The sequence below is a fragment of the Olea europaea genome, chromosome 13 (assembly GCF_002742605.1).
Source record: "Olea europaea var. sylvestris chromosome 13, O_europaea_v1, whole genome shotgun sequence".
Taxonomy (NCBI): domain Eukaryota; kingdom Viridiplantae; phylum Streptophyta; class Magnoliopsida; order Lamiales; family Oleaceae; genus Olea; species Olea europaea.
The window spans coordinates 11,220,758-11,228,314 of NC_036249.1; the positions used below are offsets into that span (position 1 = coordinate 11,220,758).

General features: G+C 35.4%; 1 pseudogene; it reads right to left on the minus strand.

The window, feature by feature from the left end:
- Positions 1-596: 596 nt before the first annotated feature.
- The window catches only part of LOC111407583, a 21,556-nt pseudogene continuing 14,595 nt past the window's right edge, over positions 597-7,557 (minus strand).

Sequence of the window (7,557 nt, forward strand, 5' to 3'; positions counted from 1 at the left end):
AAAGTTGGAAGGAAAAAATCGAATTTCAGCACCTAAGATTGCCGCTGGAGCGGCATCCTAGCTCCCATTGAGCTCCAGGCTTTCTAATTTTGGCACACAATTGGCGAGCAGACGATAGGCGAGCAGCCCGAAAGGCAACAATCCTTACTGAAAGATGTTGAGTTTTGAAACGCCTCTTCAACTACCACCTCTCACCTTTTATGAATTGGACCCCCCTCAAACGCCAATAAGTCATCCCAATTCATTCTCTTTGATTCTTCCACAAAAAACCATCTTTTCTGTAAGGATCATTTTGTTCAGTTCGCTTTGAATTTGTAGTTTGATGTGCATCTATTAGATGGAACTCTCCATTGTATCTTGAAAAACAATTACCATAACTCCATTAGCACTGTTGCAAGCAAAATTTGTCTTGAAGACAAAGCTTTAAACACTTTCCTCGAATCTTTTCTTCCCATTTCCTTTCTTGATTTCCCTACTTTTGTTTCTACCATTTTCTTTTGGTTTAACATTGTTCCCGCATTTTTTTAACTATTGTCACAAATTGTTTACACCTTCAAAACAAAATCTATATTCCCCCAACATATAGATCCCTTGAATAAGAGAGTACCAAATAGGAATCAGTAGTATAAACCTCGATTCACATTACAGTGATTTTGTACAGACACAAGAAAACCCTAATAGAAAAACTCACAGATCTGCAATTTCTAGATATATGTTAAAAAATCTATGCAACATATATTGATACATCAAACAATGAAAATTCACCAAATAGAGCTTGTAGAATAGGAACTAAACCTGGAAACCGAATAGTAAAAAAATTACGAATATTAAAAAACGTACCTCCAACTGACGAGAAAAACCAGGACTAGTTGGGAAAAAAAACGAGGAAGACAACAACGGAATTGACATTTTAAATCCGGAGTAGTCTCTCAAGGGCTTCAAAGAATAGAGGGGCCATTTCTGGGCCTGGAGTCTTGATTGCACACTTGAGACCAGGGATTCCGATAACTGCCGTAAGTTCAATTAAGAAAGGGATTCCTTGAGGAATTTGAGCTGAAAGATACAACACCTCCTGATTTGCGTGTTTGCGCTTGGCAATAAAGAACATGTTGGATGCAGCCAGCCGTTCTAAGGTTGTGTCTACGCTGTTTATTACAATCCCGGGCAAGTCTATTGAAACCTCGTTTGAATCAGGTAAAGACTTCCATGTCTGGAATGTTAATTGTGAAGTCGACAATTTCCACAAATAATTAACAAACAACTTATCAGACATTTTAATGGAAAATTCTCGCGAGTCTATGAAATCAAAATTTTACCTCAAGAAAAGCAGAACGTTCCATTCTTCCTTCCTCGGTAAAGAAGACCAGCAATGAAACGTTGCTGTCATTGAAGTACCATACAGGTTGCTGATTATTTTTCACAGCCACCTGCAGAAGCGTGTTTGGAGGACCAGGGGATATGTTTTGGAACAAAACCATAGGCAGAAGAGTGCTCGCAGATGTTCGAGGTTGCAGCGGAGGAACCTGATTGAAAATATATCAATTAAGGAAAGAAGAAAGCAAAAGAAAAATATCACTCTTAACCAGAAGTAATAATAACCTGGAGGGGTCCACCTGCAGCAAGGCCAAATGTATTCTTGTTGAACTGAATCATAAAACCGTCAAGGAGAATCTGGGAATTGTTTTCAAATAACATACTGTAAAATATCTGCCCATCTCTTCGTACCAGTTGTGCACTGATTTGTAGACCTTGACCAGTAGATGCCGGTAATAGAACAGGCAAAGGAGGTCTGCAATCAAAGTGATAACTATATCAGCGTTTCTGTGAAGCACATCCTTGAGGAATTCAAAACAGACGAATATACACCACCCCACCCCACCCACCCACCCCAAACAAAAAGAAGAAGAAGAAAAAGGGAAAAAAAAGGATTCTATAGCAATTTCCAGATGACATTTGGTATGTATCCAAGAAAACTCTTTATACAAGTTGGAAATGTATTCCACCAATAAGATTGGAATCCTAAAATACATACCCAGCAGGGGTTGCAGGCTGATCCGCAGATACAATAGCATTGTTGTTGTTATCCATTCCCATCAGGTCAAGTAAATCTGGCACAGGTGCAGGAGCTGCAGGCACAGCTTGTGCAGCAGCATACTGAGCACTACTTGCGGTAGTAGGCGGTGGTGATGCATCAGCTGCATGGGAAGGCGATTCGGAATATCCTCCTTCACTTCCCTCGGGAAAATCTTCTTCCTCAATTTTCTGGATAGTCTTCACATGGGTTACAAATGCATCTGGGGGCTTGTGATAGACTGCAAGCTAATTACTGAAATGGATCCCATTCCTCCAATGCTAAAAGTGGTGGTGTAGGAGTGAAAAATCTTTACAAAACAAAAGGATAAACTGAGATAAAATTCAGCGTGTCTGACGCATCACAAGATAAGTATAATAAAGGGGAGAATGCTAAGCGTAATGTGCTGGAGGACGTAAAACAATTACATTTTGATAATGCAAAGCTCTAATTATTTTTATTTTTTATTATTTTTTAAATCCCAAATAAATACAAAATGGAAGCTAAGAATTAAAGCAAATAAAGCAATTACATACCTCAGGATCAGTCGAGAGAAGACGCCAATATATGTATGCACGGTCTCGCAAATCTGGGTTGTCAGTCTCCACGGTGGCGTTATTCAAAACCACCTATTCATATGATAATGCACAGTGAAAAATCAGTTCTGGATATATACCAAAAAGAGAGAACTAAGCCAAAAAATTAAAAATAAAATATCCCAGCTCTCAAAGAAATGTTGATTCACCGTTAAACCAAAACATCAACGTTGCCAAAAGTTTTAATATTCTAATATAAAATGCTCACACGCGAATATATCAAAACATTAGAGACAACAGGTGTTGTTCCATTGATTAGTGTCAAAATATGCTTCAAAGATATATCATATACAAGGTATTTTACATTCAATTTGTTTAAATTAACTAATGTTAGTCTCTAATTTTAATTCTCTTACTGTAAATTCAATTTTCATAAATACATGGTTAAAAATACAATTAATTGAAATATGTATTTATATACATGTCGGCATGAGTATTATACTTTTAAAAGAGTATTTATTTGATATATTTCTAAGGTAGAACAAGTGGAAGAAAAAAATGTTGAAAAGTCAAGAATAGTGAGCTGTCTCAAGCAAGAAGCAGCTGTCGGTAAAATAATCATAACTTGATCTGCACACATTGAACCAAGGTGATTCAAGTTGGATTGGAAAGATAAGGCATGCATCTACAACTTTCATGTTTTGCAAGAAGTCAAATTCGTATCACAAGGCAGCCAAAATTACCGTGCAAAGTCCAACTAGTTACATGCCAGTTACAACTTTTCTACATAAAGCAGCACTCATTGTTTTGACCATATTTGGAGTTTTAGAGATCCAATGGACGTGAAATATGAAACAATGGAAAGATAAATAACTCAATTGACAATAATTTATCTGTTGATCAAAATTCCAAATTCACGACACAAAGTATATGAAAATTGGTATCAAGTTGCACGTTCCAGCTGTCTTGAAACTGGACAGAAACAAGTTGCATTGTCCACTTGCATTTTGAATGTTCCTTTGCCTATAAAAGGGGATCTTGACCAAGATTTTGAGGGAATAAATTCCTCTTCATCATATTCTAGTTTACTTTAAGATTGCAAACCCAAGTGCAGGTTGTCGCAAGTAGTAATCTCGGAAGTCCGAGGTCCAACCACAAGGAATTGGAAGGAAATAAACTATTCTATGAGTGGTAAATGGTTGACGAAAATACGATGGAAAAAAACACTAGAGCGTTGGGGTTCACTTTGGATAAATGGGTAGAAATTGCCCTTGATCTTTCATTTAACTCATATGAAAATCAACTAAGGAGTGATCTCATATGGAAGAAAACATTGATCGCAAATATACTAAAAGATAGTTCTTGATAATCGTTTGAAAGAATATGTCAAAATAAATTGTTGGTAAATAGTGGTTATCTAAGCATTTATTGTGCCAACAATAAATCAGTCTTTAACAAATCAAAACCATTTGTAGAACATATACTTCAACCAAGTAATCATTGAAGAATAAAGTGAACGATCAAAGACAATACTACACATTCACCAAAGTTTCACCCATAGCTCTAGCTAATGGTTTAGAAATACATAATGAAATGTTACAAAAAAAATAAAGGAAACTATGGAGAAGAATTGATACTCTCAAAATCGTGGCCAAGGTTCCCTTTTATAGGAAAAGGAACATCCAAAATGCAAGTGGACAATGCAACTTGTTTATGTCCAAGTTGAAGACAGCTGGAACATGTAACTTGATGCTAATTTTGAGATACTTTGTGCCGTGAATTTGAATTTTTGATCAACAGATAAATTGTTACCAATTGAGTTATCTTTCATTGGTTCATATTTCACGTCCATTGGATCTCTAAAACTTCAGATATGACAAAAACAATGAGTGCTGCTTTACAGGTAGAAAAGCTATATCCGACAGGTAACAAGCTGGACTTTATACGATAATTTTGTCTGCCTTGTGATACGAATTTGACTTCTTGCAAAACATGAAAGTTGTAAATACATGCCTTATCTTTCCAACCTAACTTGAATCACCTTTGTTCAATGTCTGGAACTCAAATTATGATCATTTTAACGACAGCTGCTTCTTGCTTGAGACAGCTCACCATTCTTAACTTTTCAACATTTTTTTCCTCCACTTGTTCTTATAAATGATATATCTTTAAAGCATTTTGGTGAATGTGTAGTATTATCTTTGATCTTTCACTTTATTCTTCAATGTTCATCTTCTTACTTGGTTGAAGTATATGTTCTACAAATGGTTTTGGTTTGTTAAAGACTTTGATTTATTGTCGACAAATTTTGGCACAATAAATGCTTAGATAATCTCTACATTCCAACAATTTATTTTGACATATTCTCTCAAACAATTGTCAAAATCTATCTTTTAGTATATTTGTGATTAATGTTTTATTTTTCATATGAGATCACTCCTTATTTGATTTTCATATGAGTTAAATAAAAGATCAAGGGCAATTTCTACTCATTTATCCCAAGTGAATCCCCAATGCTCTAGTGTTCTTCTCCATCGTATTTCCTCCAACTATTTACTACTCATAGACTAATTTATTTCCTTCCAATTCCCTGTGGTTCGACCTCGGACTTCCGAGTTTACTACTTGCGAGTCAAAAAATGCTTCAAAGATATATCATAAATAAGGTATTTTACATTCAATTTGTTTAAATTCACTAATGTTAGTCTCTAATTTCAATTCTCTGGCTGTAAATTCAATTTCCATAAATACATGGTTAAAAATGCAATTAATTGAAATATGTATTTACATACATGTTGGCATGAGTATTATACTTTTGAAAGAGTATTTATTTGATGTATTTCACATGTATTTCTAAGGTAGAACAAGTGGAGCAAGTGGAGGAAAAAATGTTGAAAAGTCAAGAATAGTAAGCTGTCTCAAGCAAGAAGCAGCTGTCTGTAAAACGATCATAACTTGATCTACAGACATTGAATCAAGGTGACTCAAGTTGGATTGGAAAGATAAGACATGTATCTACAACTTTTATGCTTTGCAAGAAGTCAAATTCGTATCACAAGGCAGCCAAAATTACCGTGTAAAGTCCAACTTGTTATCTGCCAGATACAGCTTTTCTACATAAAGCAGCACTCAGTGTTTTAACCATATCTGGAGTTTTAGAGATCCAATGGACGTAAAATATGAACCAATGGAAAGATAACTCAATTGAAAACAATTTATCTGTGAATCAAGATTCCAAATTCACGGCACAAAGTATCTGAAAATTGGCATCAAGTTGCACGTTCCAGCTGTCTTGAAGCTGGACAGAAATAAGTTGCATTGTCCACTTGCATTTTGGATGTTCCTTTGCCTATAAAAGGGGACCTTGGCTAAGATTTTTAGGGCATCAATTCCTCTCCATCATATTCTAATTTCCTTCATTTTCTTTGTAACATTTCATTATGTATTTCTAAACCATTAGCTAGAGCTAGGGGTAAAACTTTGGGGAATGTGTAGTATTGTCTTTGATATTTCATTTTGTTCTTCAATATTCATCTTCTTACTTGGTTGAAGTATTGTTCTACAAATGATTTTGATTTGTTAAAGACTTTGATTTATTGTTGACAATTTTGGCACAATAAATGGTTAGATAATCTCTACACACCAACTTATTTTGACATATTCTCTCAAACAATTATCAAGATCTATCTTTTAGTATATTTGCGATTAATGTTTTATCTTCCATATTTCATATGAGTTAAATAAAAGATCAAGAGTAATTTCTACTCATTTATCTGAAGTGAATCGCCAACGCTTTAGTTTTCTTCTCCATCGTATTTCCACCAACCGTTCACTACTCATAGACTAGTTTATTTCCTTCCAATTCCCTGTGGTTCTGATGTAGAATAACTCAGTAAACATAATAAGAAGAGAAGAGAGAAGAGAGGAGAAGAAGAAGGCAGAGGCGGGGAGAGAGGAGAAACGGCTGAAGCCAATTCTTTATTTCATCAAATTCATCATCAACTGTCTCGAATGAGAAACATAACAGAAATAAATAGCAGAACACAAACCCTAAAGAGAAGGGCTTGGGCTAAACCCACTAAACAAGTCCAATAACGAAAACATAAACAATAGTCCCAATAAAATATAACTAATAGTCCAAATAGAAAATAAATAATAAATGGATGTTCGCATCAATTCTCCCGGGGTGGGAGAAAAACTCAACCCCGTCGAGTAGATGAAGCAGAATGTTGCACTGAATCTGATGCAAAAGGCTCCAAGTCATGCCACGGGGGACGATCTTTCTCGATGACCAAATACCGAAACTCCACAAATGATAACAAGGATAGTTGTAGCTTATCCTCAAGGATATGATCCAACCAAGGAGGACGATCTTTCTTTGTAATCAAGTACCGACATTGGACTCCAAATAACAAGTACTCTTGCAACTCATCTCCAAAATCTTCACATGATTGCGCATAATGTGGAGCACAATAAGAACGTTGATCTACCCAACAATTAAAGAAGCACCGATTCTCTCCATCAATGGTTAACACAACCTGTTCATCTAAAATTACATCAATTTTATCTTTGTGTGCTGCGACAGGTGGTATTCCAATAGACATGGCAAAAGATTCGGTGTGGGAGTTCTCAGGTAGAGATAGAAAAGGATCAACAAAAGTGTTAAAATAGCCATTGTAAATATCGAAATCCTTAACAAATAAAATAGGGTGATGGTCATAATGTGATATAAGATCATTGACATAGACATTTTGACCAACATGCTTTCAAATTTTAAAAAGACCAGCATTACACGCTTGCAATATAACATAATCCCCAATATTAAATTCAAAGTATTGTTTATGCCAAACAACTTGAGGTTTATATAATGCTTTACTTGCTTCAAATTGTTTATTGATATCAATATGCAAGCTATGAAAATGTGATACAACTACCTCAATTGACATAGACA